The 26,217-nt window shown below is 45.6% G+C and overlaps 1 protein-coding gene and 1 pseudogene across 1 annotated transcript in view; one reads left to right on the top strand and one right to left on the bottom strand.

Annotated features, from left to right (window-relative positions):
- The window catches only part of LOC147911439 (ral guanine nucleotide dissociation stimulator-like), a 321,882-nt gene that overhangs the window by 141,533 nt on the left and 154,132 nt on the right, over positions 1–26,217 (bottom strand). The gene's annotated exons all lie outside the window — the stretch shown is intronic.
- LOC147911443 (methyl-CpG-binding domain protein 3-like 2B pseudogene) lies at positions 17,111–17,937 on the top strand (annotated as a pseudogene).

The raw sequence follows: 26,217 nt of genomic DNA on the forward strand, positions 1-26,217 counted from the left end.
GAGACGTCAATGAGGCGACAGAAGCCAGAGGAAGCAGGGCTCCAGCTCCCCCTCACAGCTCATTCTCTTCTCTTCCCCAGGAATGCCAAGGCCTGAGGAACCTTTCCTCACTCCATGCGATCCTCTGGGCTCTGTAGTGCCCCTCCATTCAGCGTTTAAAAGAGACATGGAGACAGGTGTCCAGGTGGGTAGGCCTCTCTCCATGCGAGCACCACCTGGGTGGACCAGACACCCCCCACAGGGCTGGCATTGCCCTTCAGTCAGTTGGGACCTCCTGGGAGACAGCAAACCCTGGCGATAGGGTCTGACCTGGTTGGCAGGCTTGGAGTCTTTCTGAAAACTTAGGCCAGTGGTTCTGCTTCAGGAATCAGTTTCCCTAAGTGACAGATCCTGGCTTGAGCCAAATTGAAGATTTTCAAGTGTTTTCAGCAACAGAACTCTCTGTCCACATGAAATTAAGACTGTTTAAAACACATCTGCTGAGAAGATAAGAGAATGGAGGCCCCAGGTGACAATAGGAGAGCCCCCTCCCCAGTCCCAGACACCTCAGGGCTCAGAGGACACAGTGAAAACGCTCATCCAGGCTGTCTGGATCTTCTGGGTTTTCAAACAAAAGGGATTTACCCTCAAACCACTCCACAGTGTTTCTTTCCTTTTTTCCTTCCTCAGGAAGAACTGTACAAAACTTAAAAAGTTGATGAAAACAAGCCAGCGGGAGAGCAGGAAGCTGCTCAAGGAGGTGAGTGGAGGCTGGAGATCTGGAAGGAGGGGAGGTGAGGTGGGGAGGGACCAGGCAGGATGTGCTTTAGGAAGTTTTTCACTTAAGGTTCCCTGAGAAATAACGGTCTGTCTTGTGCAGATTGACAGGAAGCGGGGAGTGTGAGCTGCAGGGGCTGGTGGGGACTGTTTGGGGCAGGAGGCCTTGATCACGGGGTACAGTGGTGTCGCCTGGACTGTTCCAAGAGGTGAGGAGCTGGCAGAATGAGCAGATCTCTGGCTTCCATGCAGACCCATCAGCTGGCCCTCTTCCTCCAGGCTGGCGGGTGGATGGAGTGGGTGGTGGTTCCTTTCTTCCTAAAGCAGCCCAGCCTGTCCTCAGGAAGCCAGGCCCCTGCTGCTCCTTCTGTCTTCACTGCACCTCGCAGGGTAGGGCACTCTGCCTGCCCCAGGGATGGGCACTGTGAGGTCACACAGGCCTTGTGGACACAGGGCCTGCCCAGCCTTGGGCCAAATGGTGGATCTGGGACAGAACTGTGTGCTCTCTTGGACTGTGCATTCTAGCCTGATAGTGGTCACTGCTGACAAACCAGTGAGTCTCGCCCAGTGACTTGTTGACAAGGATTTGCCCCAGATGGCAATTAGAATTGTCGGGGAACCTACAGATTCTTAATGGACCTTCCTGACAGGACATTAGAAGTTTCCAAGTAAAAAAGGATGCAAATGTCACCATTACACAGCGCCGTGGTCACCCCCTACATTGTCACTCAGATGTGGCACAAGGGGGTCCCCTTCTTGAGTGAATAAAGGAGGAGTTCTGTGCAGGGTCCATCCTGAGGGGATCCTAGGGAGCTGAGGCCTTTGGCATGGCCTCAGGTCCAGCTTGGTGTCAGAGAATCCCAGGGGGCTAGAAAACACAGAATCCACTTGGATGTGACCCCGAGCCACCTTGTGCCTCCCGATCCATGGCTCAGGCTGACTAAGGGCCTCAACACACCCCGAGAGTCCAGAGGACAGGACCTTGGTCAAGGGTGTGTCTGGAGGAGGAGTGAAGGCCGGGGGCCAGGCCATTTGGCTGGGAGGGGGAGCGGTCTCCTCTGTGGGCCCCTGAGCAAGTCACTGCCCCTCTGTGGGCCTCGGTCTCCTCATCTGGGAAATGGAGGGAGATGATCTGTGGTGCAGGCCTCACAGGGGTGATGAGGTACAGGGGGGAGAAGAATGTGCAGGATCTTTGTGCTCCTCCTCCTCGAGGGGGGAGGGGAGAGTACTGGTGACAGATGACACTCAGTCCTCAGGGGACCCTGGGAGGCATGGGAGTCCTCCTCACACTTTCCTGATGAGGAGAGAGGCTTAGAGGCCTGAGCAGGCCTGAGGACACAGAGGAGGGAGTGTTGGAGCTGGGAGTGATCTAGAATCAGAGCACTCTGGAATGGGATCAGCCATAGACACCAGATGTCCAGGGTCCAGGATCAGGGGCCTGAGAGACACGGGGAAGGGAGCATGGCCTCCCTGAGCCTGTCCTTGACCCTGCAGAAGGTGACCTCTGTGTGGGCCACCCTAGAGATGCATCCCCAGGGAGCCCAGGAGAGGCAGCAGCAGCAGGCTCTGGGGCCTGAGGGGGAGGGTCCAGGTGTCAGAGGAGGGGGTCTCTCTCCTCACGGCTGGAGGCCTTCCCAAGAGAGGGGTCCCTCCTCCTCCAGCCCAGCTCCTGGAGCCCCAGAGCCTGCTATGCCTGCCCTGGAAGTGACCAGGAGGAGGCCTGGAAGGGCTGGGCTCAGGATGGATTAGGGAGGGGAGGGCAGGGAGCACATACCCTGGGATTTGCCAAAAGCCGTCCCTGGGAGGTGATTGGGGAAGTTGGGTGGTCCTGGATGGATCAACTTGGGGGAGGCCACTGAGGGTCCTAGGCTGCTCTCTGTGGGAGTCTGTGGTGGGCAGGAGGCTGGGGTGAAGGGATTTGGGGGAGGGTCCATGGGGGCACCTGAGAGGTGGGACTCATCTCACCACTCCCACCCTGATTTCATAGGGTGTCGTCCCCTTCCTGGGCACGTTCCTGTATCACCTGAAGCTGCTGGACATTGGGATCGATGATCTGGAAGTGAGTGAGCCTGGAGGTGGGGCCAGGGAGCAGGATCCTGAGGTTTGGGAGGCGAGAGCCCTGCACTGGGCCTTGAGCTCTCAGTACCTGGCAAACCTCCTCTCATGAGAGCCCCATGGCCACCCCTGGGAGCTGGGGAGTCAGGCCCATCTTAGCAATGCTTGAATAGATGCTCCGCATAAGACCCCCACCAGGCTCCCTGGTCTGGTGAAGCTCAGAGCTGACTGCCTGCAGAGCTGCAGGAGGCTGTGTCTGAGCTGCACTCAGCCTCCCCCTCAGGCCCTGCCCCTGGGGGAGTGCCATCAGCCCCTGCAAGTGAGGAAGCACTTCTATGGTCCAGCTGTCCCTTCCTCCCTGAGGCCTCAGTCTCCCCGTCTGTCATCAGAGAGGGTGTGCTACATAAGGTCTCTGGCCTCAGCTCCCCTGTCCCTCCTGCTCTGGAGCCCAGAGCCTGGCCCAGTGTCAAGTTCTCTTTGTGGAAGGTCTGCCCTCTGCTGGGCCCTGACGTTCCTGCAGCCGAGAAGGGGTGGAATGGGAGTTGGTTATGGGCTTAGGGGGCTGTTTCTGATGGACATTGGCTGTCTCCCTTCCAGGGAAATCGGGTCAACTTCAGAAATGGTGTGAGGTGAGCAGCTGTGGGAGGGTGGGGAAGTGGAAATCACAGACCTCCCCTGGCAAGACTTTCTCTGGCCTCATCCCTTGGGTCTTACATTTATTGGGAGAGTCAGATCCACAAAGCTGGGAATCCCATCACGTTGGCGGGTGTGGGAGGGGCTGGCATCAAGGACACCTTCTTGGATGAGGAACTAATTCCAGCCAACTGTGAGCACAGGCAGTCCTGAATCGAGTGGGAAGGAAGGAGGGTTCCCGAGTGAGCACAGACCCCAGACCAGATCCTCACTCCGCACAAGTCCCTGGCAGCTTTCCCCACCCAAGCCCTGTCTGCATCCTGTCCTTCCTCCCAGAAATTCAAAGTCATCAGGAGGATCCAGCTGCTCCAGCAGGCTGCAAATGCGTATGACCTGGAGCCCGAAGAGCGATTTGGGGCCTGGTTCCAGGCCATGGAGCCCCTCAGTGTCCATGAGAGGTGACAGGGACAGGAGTTGGGTGAGGACAGGGCAGACGCTCTCTGATGGCCAGCTCCAGAGCCTGTGGCCTGGCTCGCTAATCAGCCTCAGAACTCGTAGCGTGGTGACCCATAGGGCACTGGGACTCAGCTGCTGGCAGGCTCTGGGAGGGGCACATGATGTGTGGCTTCTGGTAGCTCACAGGTCCACTCTGTCCTGTAGCTACTAGGTCTCCTGCCAGCTGGAGCCCGCACACCAGTAGGCGAGCAAAATGCGGTGCTTCAAGAGAAAGAGGAACCGGACATCCTCCAGTTTAGGGCCGAGTGAGTGTTGGGACCAGCAGCGACTGAATCTATGGGCTCAGTACAGCTTTGGGCTAAGCATGGGCGTGGATCCCAGCTCCACTGCTGACCAGGCCTGGGATGGGCCTCTCCCCTCTCCTCTCTGGGATTCAGTTGCATCCTCTGAAATGGGTGATGCTAAATGATGCCTCCCGCATCAGGGACAAATGGGGTGCTGTTGATGGACTGAACACTCGGCACAGGGTTTGGATCAGAGTGCAGGGGGCAGGGAGGTGTGCCATGAATCTCAGGGAGGGACCCCAAAATAGTCTGTTTCTTCTTTTCAGCCGCCACGCCCTTGGCGATGAGCCATCACACTCTGGAGACCACAAGTGCAGCTCCTCCTGACCAGCAGGGACACTGGCGCCCTCGGGGTGTACCGGGCCAGCTCTTCCCACCCTGAGTGAATGAGGACATCCTAAGACTTTCCCTGGTTTCCCCTAAAGCCCCAGAGGGAGGGCACCACCCCCTCCAACTCCCTGACATCTGCTCCCCAGTGACTGTTAACCCATTGGGGAGGAGTGATATTATTTCTTTACTAGTAAATGGTAGATTTGACTCTTACATTATATCCTGTTTCTGTCACAGCGTGGGAGTTGTGGTGTGGCTCTTTCACTTCTTATGCTCATATAAACGAGACACAGAATCTCACTTTCCTCTTTAATTAAGAACTTATGAAAAAAAAAAAAAAAAAACTTATGGGGCCGGCCCCGTGGCTTGGTGGTTAAGTGAGCGCGCTCCACTGCTGGCGACCCGGGTTCGGATCCCGGGCTCGCACCGACGCGCTGCTTCTCCGGCCATGCTGAGGCCGCGTCCCACATACAGCAACTAGAAGGATGTGCAGCTATGACACACAACTATCTACTGGGGCTTTGGGGAAAAAATAAATAAATAAAATCTTTAAAAAAAAAAAAAAGAACTTATGTATGGTCACAGCTTATTGTATGTGGGAGAAGGGAGGAGGGCCAGCCTCCTCCCTGGCTACTGAATGAAACCCTCAAGTCCCCCTTCCTCAGAGGACAGGTGCATTTCTGTGTGGTTCACCTGGGCCAGGAGCAGAGACAGCCCCTCAGATCTCCCTGGATGTAGAGGTTGGAGGGACTTTCCCAGGCAGAGCAATAACCACTGAAATGTGGGTGTCTTTCAAATAGCACCTACCAGGACCATGTCCTTTCCCAAGACAGTGGCTGCCTTTCTACAGCTTTCAAGGAAGAAGGAATGATTTTGCTTCTCTTGTTGAGGTTTCTTTGATCAGATATTGGAACTTGCCATTTTCTAACCAGTCTCTGGATTTGCATCAACACTAAATGAGAAAAAAATGTAAAAAGATAAAAGTTTGCATGTGTAACGGACAAGGACAGAGGAAGACCATGTGCAGATGGACTAAGGGCCCACAGGACATCCCCATCAGGCCGTCTCTAGGGCTCCCTGTTCACCCTTCGCCTAGATTGGAATCCTCCTGGGATCCTGGACCATGCTCTTGGAAGTCCTTTTCCCACTTGTTTCATATCCAGAGGGAAAGATTCATGATGAAGCTTTTAAACCTATAACAGGACTTTGTTCCATAAACCTCACTGCTCCCTGTGAACTAGGATTTCCAACAACCCTGCACTTCCTTGTATGATTCTTTTTGGGCAGAAATTGCCTAGAAGGCCCCCAGCCTCTCTGTCAGGTACATCGTGGCCATTCCTCCCCGGCTGGGTCTGATGGATCAGAGGTAAGCTCTGGTTTGCCAGTACAATAGACCTTAATCCTGTCCACTGAATGACCACACTGTCCCTTGCTGCCCTGGGTGACATCTGGGCCCATATGGTTCTGAGGGCTCTGGTCTCAGACAATCACTAGTTTACACACTCACTCGTGTTGTTACTGACTTGTCCCAAAGGGGCAGCTGGGCCTGAGTGCATAGAGCACATAGCCCCTGGGACGGCTGTGTTCTTTTCCCCAGTCTGTGCTGTGGTTATGTGGATTTGTGTTACAGAGATGTGAAACTTTCCTGTTGGGAGTTTTGAAAGATGAGGCAGGAGAGGGGCATGTATAGAAGTGGGTCCAGCAGGGGAATGCCACCAATCTTAGACACCACAGACACAACAGACACAACCTTACCAATTAAAATGCTGAAATGCTCCCCAGGTGGGTGGTTAACAGACACTGCTCAGAGCTCATGCTGAGAACCCACCAGACAACCTGGAGCTAAAGGGTTAGCACCCAGCATTTTGATCATCATGCTCTGGAAACACCCTGTAAGACAAGGGCCATTGTCTTGAATTCCTTGGTACTTCTTCACCCTCCGTTCTGAAGGCTGCAAGTGTCACCCAGGAAGGTCTTTTCAGTTCAGCCAGAAGCAGAATTAGAAATCCTGGTTCCCACAGCCCAGGCCCTTCCTTTCAGGGCACTGCCATCCAGGAGAGAAAGAATTCACACATCGGTGTAGACAACACAAACACACACACTCATATCCCACCCAAATCCCAAGATGCATGAACTACTAAGAGATTAAAAGTGACTTCAGAAACAGATCAACCAATTGCAAAAGAAGGTTTTCATTAAGATCCTGACTCAAATAAAATGTAAAACCAGGAAATAACCTTGACAAAACTGAGAGACTTTGGATACTGACTAGATAGTTGATTATCCGAATGATATTTTTATTTTTGTGTGTGATAATGTTATTGTGTTTGTGTTCCAAAAATCCCTCATCTGTAAGAGAAACTGAAATATTTACAGCTGAAATGATGTGCTCTCAGCCATCTCAGCTGGTTAATTCTTGGAGTCTTGGTGTGAGGATAAACAAAGCCAGATGGTATACGAGTTGACAATCTTTGAAGCAAGTAACAGGTTCACAGAGATTGATTTTTCTGTACTCTGAGATTTAGAGATTTTTGAAAACCTTCAGAACACAATTTTGATAAAAACAGTATACTTGCTGTTCACATTACAATGTTACAAATTAAAACATCACAAATATAAAGGAATGCTTCTCCTTCCTGACCTAAGGAAGCTCTCTCTCAGTCTGGCTTCTGTGAATGACCTGATGATGCCACCAATTATTCACTTATGACATGTTTGTTGAGTAATTCCTATGTGCTCTGTGCTGTGTGCAAGGCGAACACATTTCCACGACTCTGGATCTAGTGTGGGAAGGAAGACAATGAGCCTGCTGCCAAGGTTCTCTAAGTGAAAAACAATGCCCCCAGGGGGTATGCTCATTCTTGAGATTCCAAAATCAAAGCTACACAAGTTCGCCAGGTAACAGGTAAGAGATACTTAATTCATGATATAGAAATCACCTATGTCTGAATTACCATTTGACAATGAAGAGAAAGAGTGATGGATTTTATGTTATAATTAGATGCAAAATCATAGTGCTGGCCCCTGGGCGAGTGGTTAAATTTGACATGTTCTGCTTTGGTGGCCCAGGTTCAGTTACTAGGCACAGACCTACAATACTCATTAGCAGCCATGCTGCGATGGTGACCCACACAAAAAGTAGAGGCAGATTGGCAACAAATGTTAGCTCAGGGTGAATCTTTCTCAGCAAAAAAAAAAAAAAAAATTTACATGCAAAATCATAATAAAATTTTATAGAATCGGATTTAATATACATTAAAAGACAACTCTCATTCTAGTAGGTATCATCTCTTCATTGAGTGTAAGTTCTAGAAAAAACAAATGTAAGTTCAAAACACTAATTCCTCAGCTTCAATTATCCTATCAATTTTAATATAAAAAGGAGAAAACTCATGGTAAATAAAAATTGAGGTTTACCATGAAAGGTCAAGATCATGATGGACGTTACAAAGAGATGCTGTGAGAATCAAGCCTGTCTCATGGGGAATTTCTCAATGGCACCACTCTCCTTTTCTTCAGCACCGATGTTGCTTTCCTAACTGTGTTTTCAGGATGCCTTTCTTGGCTCCTTGCTCTCTCTGCCTCCCTGGCAATCTTGTCTGTCCTCCAGACCACAGTCAGTCTCTCCCATGCTTTTCTTCACTTTCTGTGTCTGTCCACTGATATCTCTACAAGATGCCCGTTGCCTGCAGAGGGGCTGTGAGCGACCCAGACCCAATCCTGCACTCATCTCTCCCCAATATTGACAGTGGCCCTGGGTGGGCTCAGGGCTGGTGTGCAGATGCCTCACCCAAGGCATGGTCCAGGGATTCACATGGACCAGCCTGTGTGACTGTTTCAAAGGTATTTGCGACGACAAAGAACTTAAGAGTTCTCCTTCACTGCTGCAGGCCTGGATTCCTGGCAGTCTTCTGTATCCACAGACTTGCTGCGGCTTCTCCAACGTCTCCTCCCACTGACTGCACCTGACCTCACCGCCAGGATGGGAAGTTATACCAGTAACTGGCCTCTGGAATATGCAGCTGCTTAGGCTTCAGGGTGCATAGATCTTCAGTTTTCTGATTGGGTTTAGTTTCATGGTCTTACTGTTTCCACTATGAAGTCGGGGAATATTTTTGGAGCTTTCTCTTTCAAAACAAAATAAAATGTGAAATTTCAACAAAATGGAGGATGAAGACTACCATCCATGGAGAATCTTCTCAGCTCACGTGGATCTTCCACCCTCCTTCTCTCCCTGGAGACATGTGTCTCAAATCACACTGTGCATCACAATCATTGGAGGGTTTTTAAAACTCAGATTGCTGGATCTCAACCCAAGTAGGTCTGGGGAAGGAATGGAGAATTTTCATTTCTAAGAGGTGATGTTCAGCTGCTGGTACAGGGACCACACATGGAGAACAGGATTTAGTGACATCATCAAGCTGATGTGAGGCAAGGACAGAAAGCTCAAGGTCATTTTCCAGTGTCAAATCCACACCAACTTCCCTCCGCCATCTTGCTTCAGGACGTTCCTCTCCTCCTCTCTCTGTCATGGTCAAATACACACATGCTGGTGCCCCACAGCCCACTGTTATTGGGACACAAATTTCCAAGGACTCCAGAGCTCCTTTCAGTGCCTCATCTCTAATGAAATTATTCACTATTCCACCCTTAGTCATTGACTTCCACTCCCCGATCCTATCTTCACTCAAAATTCTCCTGCTCACCAATCTGTAATTCACAAACACCATATTCCCACCACAAATTTCCACATTTCCAGTTTTTACACAAAGAAATCCACTCTAAATAACCATTCTTCAATAAACTAGATTACTCCAGTAGGAATATCTTCACAAGCCTCTCTTTCTTTTCTTCTCATAATCCTTTCTAGTAACCTCAGATTCACAGTCCATCATTTCAATCATCCACTGACCATACTCCTAGAATCTTTATTGCCAACATATCTACCCTGCACACTTCAGATGATTTCAAATACCTGCCATGCCATGTTGACACTTGCACTGAACAGAGAATGCACCAGGAGCCTGTGGATCCCAACAGAGAATCAACAGCAACCAACGGACGTATATGCTTTTCTCTAATGCTTCCTGAATGCTCTGCTCATTTCTTGAGTTCCATAAATCTCTATATTCTGACCTACTCCATATTTCACAGAAAATTGTTAACCACCAGACAAGAACTATTTCACTCTCTAGTCATCAGATCTACAAATATTCCTCATAAGGAATTCATTTATCACACCTTTTCTGTTGTTATATCCAAAGAAATTGATTTCTTGGCTGAAACCACTCTGATTTTTATCTTATTCTTCCATTTTAATGACATTATGTCCTCAATATTTGTTGTGCTTTCCATAACTTCCCTACTGGAATCATCCCTCAAGTTTCAAATATGCACAAATCTCTATCATCTACAAACCAATCTCTCAGCCAGCATTCCTAATAGTCCTCACCCTCCACGCCCATCCTCTCCTCCTCCTGCCTGGAATCCATTGTGAAAAGTTCACATATATCCCAATGCCTCTGTTTCCACAGTCCCCACCCAATCCCATCCCCATTCTGTGGATGCTTCTCTTGCTAACCTCACAAACCATGTCTCTTACTAATCCACTGGGAACTTTTCATGATTTTCCTGACATGCTCTGCAGTAACACGTGACATTGCGGACTCCAATGTCCTTTAAAAGCCGCTTTGTCCTTGGGATCCACCACCCTACACTGTCCTGCTCTTGCCTGTCTAAACTTCCCGAGCAACTTCCAGGCTTCTCTTTATGACCACCCCACAATGATTGATGTTTCCCAGAAGTCAGCCCTGCTCTGACACCTGTTCCCCATCTGCACCCTCCTTCTGGGGCAACCCCATATATTTCCCTGGCTTCAAATACCACTAGTGAGCCAAACATGTCCAAATAATCAGCAGAGACCTAACTCTGATCCCCAGACCCATTTATCTACCTGCCCACTCACCACATCAGTGATGACTCAACTCACAATGACCAGGTCCCAAGTTGAACAAGTCACTTACCCAAATAATTGGCTTCTCTCTCAGTGTCCCCAAACTCACTTATTTTTGGTAATAACCTGTCTACCCCTGGGTGTCACTCTGGACACCCTGTCACCCCACACTCACATATCAATGAACCATCCATCCACCCTTCTGAATCTACCTACAGGTTATCCACTTCTGATTTATTTCTAATCACCTTTCAGACCTCATACAAAATATCACTTCCACACAGTGAACACTCCTGCTCCAGTAACCTAAATTACAAAACTCCATTTTTCCTCTTTGTTGATTTTTTTTCTATTTTAGTTATATGTGCATTATTAACTATTTCCTTCAAGATTTAGTTCTTTCTCACTAAATTAGATATTCCATGAAGATAAGACTAATGTGGATTTTCCAAATTTTCCCACAATAGTGTTCACATATGGCTTTGCACACAAAAAGGGGTCACATATATTATGTGTACAATATATAATTTATATTCAAACACTAAGACTTTGCTTCATGAAATATTTTAAATCCATCCACTTAACTACTCTTTTTTTTTTTCCAAGGAAGATCAGCCCTGAGCTAACATCCATGCTAATCCTCCTGTTTTTGCTGAGGAAGACCGGCTCTGAGCTAACATCTATTGCCAGACCTCCTCCTTTTTCTCCCCAAAGCCCCAGCAGATAGTTGTATGTCATAGTTGCACATCCTTCTAGTTGCTGTATGTTGGACTCGGCCTCAGCATGGCTGGAGAAGCCCACCTGGGGTTCCGAACCACAGTTGCCAGCAGCGGAGCACACACACTTAACCACTAAGCCACGGGGCCTGGCCACTCCACTTAACTACTCTTGTGCAAAGATACCACCTTTAGGTGGCACACTGCAATAAAATAACATGAGTACCTTAAGATTCCAAATCCTTTCTCCTTGTAATCCAATCATGAGATTCTAGTCACAATGATCTGTTTAAAATGCAAAAGTGATCAGTTCATCTTAACTTTTAAATCCTCCATTTCTGTCTTCAGCACATATTTCTCCTGTTGTCTTATCATAATTATTAATATTACCCTTTTCATCCCCTGATATGTTCCAGATTGGAGGGAAAACTATTTGGTCATTCTCTTTTTAGAGCACTTACTACATGCAAAGCTCTGGTGTAAAACCTGTGATCTACAAAATAACTAAATAGACTCACTGCCCTTGTTTGATTTAGTCTTAGTGGGAGGAAAGAGAATAAATGGCAAAGGATGTATAACATACCATGTAGAAATCATTGCTATGATGAACAATAAGGCAGAGAGTGAGAGTTTGAGCTTGAGCACATTTTCAAATTACTTGTGTGTGCGTGTGTGTGTGTGTGTGTGTGTGTGTGTGTTTGCACGTGCTCATGCCTGCTGCCTGGATGGGATGAGTTGCTTCCTCCTGGGGATTGGGGGAGCCTCCTATGTCTTGGGAAAATTCCTCCATGTGCACTTAATATGCACTTTGTTATCCATGTGTATTAGTCAGGATTCTCTAGAGAAATAGAACCATAGAATATATATAAATATATAGAAATGGAGATTTATTGTAAGAATTGGCTCACAAGGTTATGGAGGTTGAGAAGTCCCACAATATGCCATCTGCAAGCTGGAGAACCAGAAATACCAGTGATATAATTCAGTCAAATTCTGAAGGCCTGAGAACCAAGACCTCTGAAGTCCAAGTGCAGGAAAAGATGGACATCCCAGGTCAGGAGGAGACAATGGATTCAGCCTTTCTTTGCTTTTTATTCTATTGAGCCCTCAACAGATTAGATGATGCCCACCCATACTAGTGAGGGTGGGTTTTTTTATGTAGACTATGGAATCAAATGATAATGTCTTCCAGAAACATTCTCACAGACACACCCAGCAATAATGCTTCAAGGTCTATCTGGGAACCCGTGAGTCTAGTCAAGTTGACAGCTAAAATTAACCATCACATCATGGCTCTATCCAAACAAGACCAACAGAGATATCACAACGTGACCTATGTCATTTAAATTTTCCAGAACACATGCTAAAGAAAGGAAATAGAAACAGTTGAAACTGGATTTTATAACACTTTTCTTTAACCCAAGAAACCTAAATATTATCATTTCAAAATGTAGTCCACATCACTACAAAGAACAAGATACTCAGGTTTTCCACCCCCTCTGTCTTGCTGGTCAATTTTAATGAATACTGGCTCCTCATATATCTTAATATGACCCAATATATAATTTTCTCCCATCTATTTGAGCTTTATTGCATCAAAAGGAAATCATTTTCTCATTGTCCACCTGCTCTGCTATCTCTTTTTTAAAAAATTATAGTGATATATTGTGATTATGTTAGAACTGAAATTAAGAATTTAAGTAATTAAGACTGAATTGATAGCAGCAAAAGGCTGGTTTACTAAAATGGAAGACAGTTCAAGAGCAAATCTCCCAAGAAAACCATAGGGTCAATGACATTGGAAAATTCAGGGTAGAATTAGAAGACACATGGGGTGTGATTAAAAGGGGAGTAGAGAGAATGTGGGGAGGAATTGATATCAGAAGTGAAAATACACTAGCATGTTCCAAGTTGATGAGAGACATCAATCCACAGATTCAATTAATTCAAGATTCCCTTAGCAGAGTGACTACACAGGAAATATTAATGAACTAAACTATGGTCTAAAAACTAAAGTTAATGTAAAGGATTTTAGGGACAAGAGAGGCCAAATAAGCAAGAAAAAGGCCAATTGGTGATTTCTAACCATAAAGAAAATAACGTAGACATCAACAGAGCAGTATTTTTAAAATGCTAAAAGAAATCTCATGTCAAACCAGAATTCTACACCCAGCAGCAATAGTGCCCCAAATAAAGTTGTCCTAGAAAAACTTAAAGTGAAACTTTTCATTGTAAGCAGCCTTGAATTAGACAAAATACTGCAGTTAGTTATCACATCCATAGGAAAATTAACCCAGCTTGAAAACCAGGAATGCAGGAAGGACTGAAGAGGAAAAGAAAGGATAATTTATAAATAAATATAAATGAATTTTATTTCGGAAAGTAATTCCAGAAATCTCTCATGGAGATTAAAGTATATGTAGAATACAATGCATGAAAACAGTAATACAAATGTCAGGATGGTTAAAAATAGAATTGAAAGTGTTGAAGGTATTAGCATTTGGGGGAGATGGTAAAAGTAATTATTCATATTAGACTGTATTAAGGATTCAGAATTTAACCATTAGTGGAATTAAAGATTTCTATATGATTTCAAGTAATAAGTTTATAGAAGAAATAATGGAATAATAAAAGAGTTAAATCAACATCAGTGAAGTAAAGAGAGTAAAGGAACATTAATTATTCAGGTCAAAGGGAAGGGAAAGAGTAAAACAGTTGAAATAATTACAAGTTTACTGGTAATTATGTGAGATGTAAATGCACAAAATACTAATTTCTTGTTAATGGCTGTGTGATATATTCTAGAGACTTGTTAATAAATATTTTGGACATTCTTTTATTGATAAACATTTACACAGTCTCTATTTTTTCCTATTAAAACATAAGTGGTTGGGACATTTTTGTACATATAGACTTCCATTCCTATTTTTACAGAAGGTATCATTAGTGGAAGAGAAAGGAAACATTAAAAAGTTGATAGAAACTGCAAATACAACCTCCCCACACAATTGTATTAAATATTTTTATACCAACAGTATCTGACAGTGTCAATAACCCAACATTTTTTTTTAGGTATAAAGCTTTAGGAATCTCTCAAATCCCATTGATAAGAGACAAGATGTCTCCCCTGGATTATCCACTGATTGGATTATCCACTCCCTTCCTCAATAAAAGGGGAATCAGAGGCAGAAGTCCTTGCATTTTCCAGCATTCCACAGGCTGTCTGCACATCAGGAGTGGTGTGAGCAGGACAACTCTGCAGCCATGGAGGAACCTGCATCGGCCTGTTTTCCAAGCCAGCCTATTCTGGTGAGCGTGGAATCCCTACGGACAGCAAGAGTGTCCATTTGTACACTTTGTCCTTCTGTGAAACCTCTTTAAGTGAGCAGGCAGTAGCTCTTAAAACAAGAAGATACCTTATTGAAAGTTGTTTCCTAGGTGTTAATGTTTGTTAAGTAATGATCAAGGTGTACTTTTCTGTAGGGGGAGCTTTCTTGTGATAATAGGCCAGACATTTGTTTTGTTTTGTTTTTAACCAAAAACATCACTGGGAAGTGGAAGTATTATTCAACTCTGCACTGGTTACATTGTTCCCATCTCTGGAAAATCTTTTACCCACAATGTGATTGGTCTTTTTAAAAAAATATTCAGTTCTGTGCTCAAATTTCACCTCATCAGTTAGTCCTTCCCTAATCTCTGCATCATCTAATTGTAGGTGGGCCGGCCCCCGTGGCCTAGCAGTTAAGTGCTCACGCTCTGCCGCCAGCGGCCCAGGTTCAGATCCTGGGAACGCACAAATGCACCACTTGTCAGGCCATGCTGTGGCAGCGTCTCATATGAAGTTGAGGAAGATGGGCACAGATGATAGCACAGGGCAAGTCTTCCTCAGCAAAACAAAAAAGAGGAGGATTGGCATGGATGTTAGCTCAGGGCTGATCTTTCTCACAAGATAAATAAATAAATGAAATAATTGTAGGGAATTTCTTTCCCCTTTATCCCTCCTTACTCTTCTTCCTCCATCCCTCCCTCTGTCTCTCTATCTCTGCGTAGCCCTTACTGTTTATTACAGGATCTAATTATACCTAACACTATATTAGACATTCTTCAGTCTCTTTATTAACTCATTCCTCTCACCAAGATTAAAATAAACATAGGAAGTGACCTTTTAAGTTAAATTCTGGATCATGAGTTTTAGTACATATCTTGGCTTATAATAGGTGCTCTATAAATGGGAGGATCAAATAATTTTCCCTCCAAACTGGGACATTTTGGAGAGTGAAAGGGATGGTATAAATGATTATGGCAGGACAACAGGGATGAAGTGAGTTGTATGACTTCACTTTTAAAAAGGATCTGAAGACAGAAATGAGAGATTGTAAAGGAAAGGTGCACTGATTAGGTTTACATTTTAAATAGATTATTGTGGCTAAAGTCTTAAAATAAATTACAGACAGAAAGGATTTGCAATCTTAGTGATAATTTATTGCAGTACACCACAAAAGAGATTCTATCCTTGTATAACTGTAGTTGAGTGAATTTGTTTGAAAGCTTTAGAAAGTATTTTTTGGAGTTTGAATAATTTCTTTCGATAAATATGTTGAGCACCTTCTAAGGGCAAGGCAATGCGTGAATACGGCAGTGTAAAACATTACAGTCCACATCAGTCTTCACTTCTTGGAGTATCCAATTTAGTGAGAAAAACACTATGAGAGAAATAGATGATAATACACATACAATTAAAAACTTTAAAAATTAACAGAGAAAATGACATTAATTTTGATGGCTGGATCAGGAAAGGTCACTCTGTGGAAATGGTATTTTGTAAGAAATCTGAAAGGTGCTCAAGCATTATTCAAAAGTGGAGAATCTTTAGGTGGATTCAGGAGGGTGGATGGATGGTTCACTGATATATGAGTGTGGGGTGGCAGGGTGTCCAGAATGACACTCAGGTGTAGACAGGATATCAGTACAAACAAGTGAGATTAAGGGGACCCTGAGATATGGGTGATTATTTGGAGAACTGGTTGGTTCAACTTGTGACCTCCTAACTGTGAGCTGAGTCATCGAGTTATCACTGATGTGAGTGGGCAGATGGGTATTTGGGTCTCAGGGTTGAAGCCAGATCTGTGCTGATTCTATGGGCATTTCTAGTTCAGTAATGGTATTTGAAGCCAGGGAAATGGATGGGATGGCCTAGAAAAGGGTGTGGATGTGGAACAAATGTGAGAGCAGGATTGACTTCCAAGAAGCGTCTATTGTGTTAAGTCAGATGGTGCAGCCCAGATTAACAGGGAGGAGTAGGAGGAGAGAGGAAGAGTCAGGAGAGGAAAAATGTTTTTTTACAGTGGCTAGAACTATGTGATGGGAATATGGTATGTGTGAGTTATTTATTTATGAACAGGAGAATATTTGAGTGAAGATGGGACTTGGCTGTGCAAGTGAAGTGAGCATCAAATTGCTGAGAGGAACGTGATTTCCTTAGAGATGAGGCACTAAATTGCTATGCTGTGGGCACGCAACCATCTAGTCTTCATAGTCCTTTCTGTCCTTGACTCATATCAGCTTGATGTCCCAGGATCTAGTTCTCAGTGTGTGGTGCCTGTGCCAGCAGCATCAGCAGCATCCAGGAACACTTAGAAGTGCAAATTCTTGGCCCTCCCCAGGCCTACTTGGGTTGAGGTCCAGCAATCTGTGTTTTAACAACCCTCCAGATGATTGTGATGCACAGGGCAGTTTGAGAGATACTTCTCCAGGATACAGGAGGGTGGAAGAGCCAAATGAGGTGAGAACATTCTCCATGGCTGGCAGACTGCATTCCACATTTTATTCAAATTTCACATTTCATTTTGTTTTCAAAGGGAAAGCTCAAAAGAAATATGATGCCCCAAACATCAGAGAAGAAAAGACAGGTCCATTTAGCCAAGACCAAGCAGAGACATCGTGAAAGGTCTGCACTTCCTATAAGTGCATTTTAGGAGGCCAGTTTCCTGGCTGCATTTTCAAGAGGATAGTTACAAGGATAACTTCCCACCCTGGAAATGATGTCAGCTACAGTCAACGGGAGGAGACCTTGCAGAAGCCCCAGCAAGTCTGTGCACACAGGAGACTGCAGGGACTCCAGGCCTGCAGCAGTGAAGGAAAACTTTTAAGTACTTTTGATAGCACAACGACCTTAAATATAATTACACCAGGTGGTCCAGGTGAATCCCTGGGCTGTGTTGGTGCCGGGTCTCTAAACCCCAGCCTCAAGCCCACTGCCACACAGTCTTCAGACTGGGCAGAGATGATCCCAGGAGTGGGTCTCGGTCTCCCCCACCCACTCTACAGACAGCCTGTAACTTATGAAGACATCGGCAGACAGAGTCAGAAAGTGAAAAAAGCAAGGGAGACTGGCTGAGGCCCTGAGGGCAGAGAGGTTTGCCAGGGAGGCAGAGAGAGCAAGGAGCCAAGAAGGATGTTGTGAGACCCAATGGAAAATAGGAGAAGGTCCTTCTGAAGAAGCCAAGACGTGTGGCCCCAGAGAAGTGGTTCCCCATGAACAGCCCCCAGTTTCACTCGCCTGATTTAATATCACTCTCTCTACTTGCTCTGGACTGTGATGCTTTGTCATTTTATAATTGTACTTTATTAAACTCTTTTGAGAGACATAAATGTGAAGGGTAGACTGTTGTGTGGGTGAGAGATCGCGTTTCATGTGACAAGAAAGAAGATCTTTACTTGTCCTGGTATACTGCAATTTCTGCTTACCATGATTTTTATTCACTTTTATATTAAAGGTTATTTGGCCTAAGGGATCATTTAGTGTTTTTAGTTATTTTTTTTTAGAATACTTGCACTCAGGAAAAGATGATACCTATTGTAAAGAGCTTATTTTTTAACCTTAAATTAATTTGATTCCATGAAAGTCTTACTTTACTAAGCTTGCTTTTATATCTCATTCTAACATAAGTTGTATCCTTTTTTTGCCAAATGCTAACTCAAATACATGGAATTTTCTGGACTTTCTTGAAGACCTTTGATAGAGCAGTCTTAGCAGTCATGGGGAAGGAAGCCTATTTCAGAGGGTCAAAGAGTGACTGAGAAACAGAAGGGCAGAGAGTGAGTGGAGGTGGACAGCTGTGCCTTGTGCCTCTTGACAATGGCCTCTGGATTTAACACAGTGATGGCTCCCTCCCAGAGCACACAGCTTTGGTGTGGGGCTGACTGTTCCCTAGGACTAGGGTGCTCTAATTCCTCATTGTGAGCTAACGTGCATATTCCAAATCCCCCGATGTCCTAGGACAGGGGGTGTCAAATGGCCCTCTCTGACCCTACAGGATCCAGGCACAGGCCCCTTTATGGAACAGGAAGAGGATCCGGGTATACACGGAGTTCTTACCTGCAAGACCTGGAGTTATGGGGAGTGGAGCTGAGTGAGGTCACAGCGTAGGAACCGCTGACGGGGTCTGAGGCCCTCTGGGAGGAGAGCAGAGTAAGGGTGGCCATGGGGGATGGTCAGGACAAGACCTGCACCCTCATTTGTATGCTGCATCTGTGTGCTTGGTCACAATCTACTCCTCAAGTCTCATTAACATGAGCTGATGTCTCCCCTCATTGCATCTTTTCTTCCCTCGTATATTCTGTTAAATTGTTTTAGGTTAACGTCAGTTGGGTTTTTGCTCCCATACCTTTAAAATATTCCTGACGAATTCGTAGATGTAGACCATGATTTCAGTGAGTTACATTGAAAAATGAAAGTGTTCACATGTGATAATTGCAGACCTGAGAAATTTAAATGATGGCATCGGGCGTGGTCCATGATCTTCAGGACATCCATATAAGCCACGTGATAATCAGAATTTTTAAGACAAGGTACTATTAGGATTTGATGGTTTGAGTGAGAACAAAGGGGAGCCCTACAATTGATTCACAGTTTATCAACAGCAGAGAATCCTCCCTCATCTCTTCCAGCTCCTGGTGGTACCTGCTTCCCTGTCTTGTGGAAGCAGATCTCCAATCTCTGCCTACGTCTTTCACCTGATCTTCTTCCCTCCATGTCTCTGTGTCCTCTCTTCTTCTTATAAGGATACCAGTCATTGAATTGAGGGCCCACCCTAAATCCTGGATGAGTTCACCTGCGGATCTTGAATCACATCTGCAAAGACCCTGTTTCCAAATAAGGTCACATTCTAAGGTTCCGGGTGAACTTGAATCTTTGGGACACGTTATTCAACCTAGTACATCCTCTACTCTCAAGTTGAGGTTGGGAGCTGGCTCAGGCAGATCAGAATGTTAACAATATCAGAGGAGTTCTTTTCACCAACAATATTGGAGTTGTTTTCCTCAAAAGTACTTGATTCAATGTAATCAACTTAAAAATCATAATTATTTGAAATCGTGATGGTGATTCTTCAATCGTATGGAAGAGAAATTTTACAAAATGAAAGAAGAATTTTTGAGAACCAACCACCAAACAAAATAAACATGAAAGAGAAAAAGGACACCGGGACGTATCAAAACATTTCCCTGTTCCGTTAACAAATTCGGCAAATTAAGGTACTCACAGAACCAGTCTCTCCACTGAAACAACCGTTCAGTTGGACAAAACTGACAGAATCAAGTGTTTCAGAACTCAGAAATATAATAAAAAACTTACAGCATCCAGAGGAGTGATTAATGAAGGAAAACGTGGCTGAATTTGGGTAAGAAAGCACTGTGGTGTTTTTGGTTAATGCGTACCAGCTGCCAGTCTCTGGTACCGTGGAAGATGTGAAGATGGGAGCCAAGAATCGCTGCATGGCTCCCTCATGCCAGGAGACAAATACTACCCTGCTTCTTAAAATAAGGTGATTATGTGACTGGGTGGTAGTGATCTGTCTTTTGGGTCCCTGAGGGACCAGCACAGAAGTTGACAGGTATTTCTCCCCCTCAGGGTGGAGGGACTTTCCAAGTGGTGTCATTGTCTGATGAAAGATTTAAAGGTCTATGCTACTGGTACATGCCTGGGTAATTGGCTGGGGCAGGAGAGAGACATAAAAATCTGGAAAGGAGGCATCTGAGGAGGATGTTTTTTGGGGAATGAAAGCTTAGAAGGGCCACTGCATCTACCAGGGAAGTTGGAGTGCAATGTGCACGCCCAGGATTCGATGGGTGCTCAGACAAGACCTGAGAAGACCTGGGCTTGCACCTCTGGCAGATTTGTGGGCCCCATGCAGGTAGGGGGTGAAGTCTAAGGAAGAGCTACATGGGACCAGCTGCAAAGACTGGAGAGATTTTAATTTTTTCTTTTTTTAAAATGTATTGTTTTGGATCCTTGCATTTAAAGAAATCTCTGTCAGGTCGCTTGCTCATTGTTAAGATAACTGAAAAGAGATTTCAGTGACCACACACATCAAAGAAGATAGTCTTTGCAAAAATCGTTTGAAAAGTCACTAAACAAAAGGATGATTGCAGCTCATAAAAAGCCACAACAGCAAAACCTGGAGAGCAGGAGAATCTGATTCTCACAATGACCACATTGTAATACGCAAAATGTCCAGTTACCACTACAAAATTACAAATGATATGAAGGTACAGGAAAGTACAGCCGGTTCATATGGAATAGAATGGAAATTGACAGAATTTTTTCCTGAGGAAGCCCAGGCATTGGACTCATGAGACAAAGACTTTAAAACAACTCTCATATATTCTCAAAGGGCTAATGGAAAGTAGGGACAAAGGACCAAGGAAAATAAAGAGAATGGTGTCTCAATTCACAGAGAATATCAATAAAGAGATAGAAACTGTAAAAAGAACCAAAGAGAAATAATTGAGTATTACCCCTGCATGTCTCCCACCTTCAACCTTAAACAACCACAAATTTACTTCCTGTCTGTACAGATTTGCCCATATTCGACATTCCATGTAAATGGAATCATGTAATATGTGGTCTTCTTTGACTACTGTCTTTCACTTAGCAGGTCTTCAAGGTGCATCCATGGTGTAGCATGTGTCCTTCATATCTTTATGGCTGAAGAACATACAATGTACAGAAATACAGATCACCTTGTGTTTATACATTCATCAGATGATGGATATTGGGGCTACTCTGGTCCACCTTTTGCTTGTCCCACTCTCACCTTCAGTGCCCAACATCAATGTCTCCCACCACCCTTCAGTATTCACTGCCATCCAGTCAGCTCAGGTCTGCTTAGGCACTAGGTCTTCTCAATGTAAACACTGGTGGATCCATTAGCAAGGGCCCTAAATGGCAGAGGTTGGGACCGGTAGTGGCCACCTCGTTGAAGACTGCCAAGTCCAACACATACTTTCTAGAGCTGCAACTTTAACATAAAAAATTAGAGCGGAAACTCCCAAGGTTGCTGACACAAGTGGTCTCCAGTGGTTACTCTTAAAACACTTAAAGTACAGGGCCTCCTAGTAGACATCTGTCATCCTTCTTGGATTCTCAGCCACTGAACCCCTATCCTATGTTTGAGGGCTTCCTTCACTTTATGATCCTGGGAGGAGACAACACCAGCTTCCAGATTTAAAAGCAGAAAATGCCAGACACTTCCATTTGCATCCTCCCCGCTGCAACAAGGGCAGAGTTCTGTGGATCAGATGCACCCACGAAGACTGACCCAAGAGGTGGGACCTACGCTCTGACGAGGATGGATTTGGACAACAGCTAATAGAAGCAGCCTCAGCGGGGCTCCAGCCCATCCCAGTCCTCCCAGAGGCTCCGTGAGCCATCACCATATCAATCCTTCTGTTGCACACAATCAAGAGCCCCGAAAGAGAGCCTGGCGCTGGTGTTGGAAGTGGGGAGACGGTCAGGAGGGGCCCACTGTTCGCATTCCAGCCTTGGTCTAGGCTGGGGGCCTCTTCCCAGACACCCGGTCAGCCAGCGTGGTCACTGGCCCCCAGTGACCTTCCCCACGGGCTGGGTCCGCGGGCTCCACGGGGTTCAGAGGCTGCACCCCCCGGGTCAGTCCCCGCAGCGGACATCGGCGCCAGACTCCACGAAGCCATCACGTCTGGAGGATGCAGCCGTGGGGACACGCGCGTCCTCGTCGTGGGCGGAGGACACGCCGCTGTCCGGCCAGACTGCCCCGCGCCGTGTGTAGCGGCGGGGCCGCAGAAGTGGGGAGGAGGGCAGCGGGGACCGGGTCCACGACCCTCCAGGGTGTCGTTCGGGGCAGCTCGGACGCGTGGAAGGCTCCGGGCTCCGCGTCCACGGCCCCATCCAGCGCGGTCGCCTTCATTCTCCGCCCGCCGTCCGCGACTCCGCTTCCTTCTGCGGCGCGGCCAACAACCTCTCTTCTCTGGGCCGCCTGCGACCTCTCAGCTCTTCTCAGCGGCCCTTCGGCTCGGCTCTCTCCGCCGCCTCTCGCCGCTTTTCGGCTGAGCTCGGCTCCTCCAACCAGGCATTGGGCCCTTCCGCCTGGCCTCCGCTGTGTCTTCACATCTTCGGCTCTTTCCGTTTATCTTCGTCTCTCTCCGCCTGGTTTTGGCTCCCGCCGCCTCTCCCCGCGATTCCTTGGCTCAGCGGTTCGGGTTCGTCTCTCTCCGTCTGGTTTCAGCTTTCTATGATTTCACTGCCACAGTTCGGCTCTTTCCGTCTCTCCCCGCCAAGTCCCGGGCTCCGCTGGGCTCTCTCTGTCTGCCAAGGTCCTCGTGTACATGGGTGGAGGTGGTTCAAATTCACCCCCTCTTCACTGTGGTATGGGAGTGCCACTTTCTCTACATCTTAATACATCAACATATTAAGCAAAGAGTAAATGTTCCTGATCTGATAAATAAAAACAAGAATCTTGGTGTTTTACTTATTTTTCCTTTGGTGGGCGAAGTTGAGAATCATCTCTTATACTGAGAGCATTCTGTATTTTCTGTGAACTGTTCTTCACCATTTGTCCATTTCTCCAACGGATTCTTGGTCTTTTTTGGTTGGTAAGCGTTCCTTAATATTAATAAATTAGCTTTTTGTGATGAGTTGCCAACATTCTCCTCTTTTCCTTTTTTGTCTTTGTCTCTAGTTGTTGCTGCCATGCAGATTTTTTGAAAGGAAATCAAACGTGTTGATTTCGTTTCTTGTTTTATGTTATACTTTTAAAAGAACATCTTTTCTCTGAGATTATATATAAAATACTTAACCTTTGGTTTTTTCTAGGACTTTCACAGCTTTAATATTTACATTTAAATCTATGATAATCCCTATTCCACAGAACAACTGGGGATTCCAACATGATTTTTTTGTTAACCATTCGTTTTTTCTTTCCTGCCTTAGCACACCACCCGCACCCACTTTATTGGGAAAAATGTTCAGGCATGGAGATAATTTGAAAGAGTTGTACAGTGAACAGTCTCGTTATGGACAGAATTCTGTCCCCTCAACAGTCATGTGCTGTACCCCTAATGCCTAGTATCTCTTATTGTAAATTTATTTGGAGGTTGTGACTTAAAAGAAAGTAACTGAGATAAAATAGGGCCATTAGGGTGGACCCTAATCCAATGTGATCAGTGTCCTTATAAGATGAGATTAGGACACTCACACCAAGAGACGCCAGGGGCACTCATGCACAGAGGGATGACCATGTGAAGCAGCAGCAAGAGCATGGTCATCTGGAAGCCAAGGAGAGAGGACTCAGGAGAAACCAATCCTGCAGGCAGCTTGGTCTTGGACTTCCAAGCTCCAGAATTATGAGAAAGTAAATTTCTGCTGTTTAAGCCACCCCATCTGTGGTACTTTACTAGGGCAGCCCTAATGAAGGCAGTCCACCATCTAGATTCCATCAGTTACAATTTACTATGTTTACTTTGCCACCTCCAACCATTTATCACCCAAGAATCCATCTCTCTTTAATACATTTTGAAATAGGTTGCAGACAGCAGTAGACTTCACTCCTAAACATGTTAACATACATAGTCATTAAAGTTCAAAATTTGACTGAGGCTGGAGGATCTTCCCAAGTGGCTCACTGAATGGTGAGCACTTGATGCTGACAAGTTGGTTCCTCTCCACATGGACCTCTCCACAGGGCTACTTGAGCGTCCTCATGGCATGGTGGATGGCTTCCCCTAGAGAGGGCGCAAACTAAGAGACCAAGGAGGAAGCTTCAGTGAGTTTTGCGATGTAGCCTCAGATATGAGACACTGTCATTTCTGCAGCACTGTATTTATCACTTGGGTTCATGACAATTCAAGGCTAATCGAATGTGGGAGGAGACTGCACAGGGCATAAACACAGGTGGAAACTACCATTGGTGGCTATCTTGGCTGCTAGCCTACACACCCACCTTTCCTCCAGGCCAACTCTCCTCATCAGCCCAGAATTCCTTTTCTTCTGCTCCAGCTCACCCCTGAAAACCTGGTTTGATTGGAGCTGTTTGGGGCCTCTGGAGTTCACTGCTGTGTTTCGGACAACATGGAAGGTCTCATCTTTCTCTTTACTCTTGCTCCTCTCCCCTCTCTATCCTTCTCAGCCTCTCCCCAAGCTCCAGCCTTCCTTGGCTCCTAGTGATTCTTTTAGCAGTAGAGGATATTCTGAAGGTCAGCAGGATGTACAACAGATAAGAGGGGTTTGCTGGAGCAGGAAATGTTGGGGGAAATTTGCTTCCTGGGCTCCTGTCACCTTCTGTAGAAGGGGAGCTTGGGGGTTGTTGGTGGCTTGTCAGGACAACTGCTGTGTTCCTTATTCTGAGACTGGGTCTTCCACATTCCCCAGGGCAGGGGATATTAGATGGGGTTCCATCTATCCACTACAGTTGGGGACAGAGACAACTACACAGCAAGAGGAAGCTGAGGAGCTGCCAGCTGGGGCTCAGAATGTTCCTTGTGTTTGGGATTAGGGAGGACTCACCACAGGGGCCGTCATCTCCTGTTGGGAGGGACTTGAAGGACTTGCATTGTGGGCTCCTCTCATTTGTGTTGAGTGCTGCTTGCTGATGCTTCTATAGACTCTTATCTTTTGATAATGGGAAGAGAGGGAGTTTTCTTTTTCTGTACCCTAATAATTTAATAAGGATCTAGCCATTTCTTTTATTTTAAAAAATAGAATTTATTATATGAACTCTATGTAAAGCAAACTGACAAGGCTTCCCTAATAATACCTGTGACCTAAAGAGCTCAGTAATAACTTTTACAGTCTCCCAGTTGACAATTCACGTCATTCTTGTTATATGATATACACTGTTTCATTCTTTTTTCTGAATTCCTTCTCTTTCCAGCTGACTTTGTAGATGTATATGTTTCCCATTGTTGCAGATTGTGTTCTTCAGGAAGCAAATGCTGAGATGAAGTTAGGATTGCAAAAGGTTTAAGAAATCTTTTGGCAACCTAAGGGCCCATCAAGGGGAGAATAGATAAAGAAGATGTGGTATATATACACAATGGAATATTACTCAGCCATAAGAAAAAATTCAATCCAACCATTTGTGACAACATTGATGGACATTGATGATATTATACAAAGTGAAATAAGTCAGAAGGAGAAGGTCAAATACTGTATGATCTCACTCATTATGTAATAGATAATAACAACAACAAACAAACACATAGAGACATTGATTGGATTGGTGGTTACCAGAGGGGACGGGGGAGGGAAGAGAGTGAAAGGGATGATTCGGCACATGTGTGTGGTGATGGGTTGTAGTTAGTATTTGGGTGGTGAACATGATGTAATCTATGCAGAAATAGAAGTATAATGATGTACACCTGAAATTTATACAATGTTATAAACTAATATTACTGCAATAAACAAAAAATTAAAAAAACAAAAAAAGAAACCTTTTGCACTCCTAACTCCTGTGAAAGTAACGAGCCGCAGGATTGGGCCAGGGGAACAGCAGAACGTTATACACACCTACCAAAGTCTCCACCAGTCTTATGGGAACCTGCAAAGCAAAAACTACGCTTTAGAGGAGTCCGTGTTGGGCAGAAATGCTAGGCCCTTGTACCGCCACCTTGCTTAGTCATTGCGTGTGGGCAACCTCAAGAAGAGAAAAACCAAAGGAAA

The sequence above is a fragment of the Ceratotherium simum genome, unplaced genomic scaffold (assembly GCF_057802395.1).
Source record: "Ceratotherium simum simum isolate JZ-2026a unplaced genomic scaffold, ASM5780239v1 HiC_scaffold_43, whole genome shotgun sequence".
Lineage (NCBI taxonomy): Eukaryota > Metazoa > Chordata > Mammalia > Perissodactyla > Rhinocerotidae > Ceratotherium > Ceratotherium simum.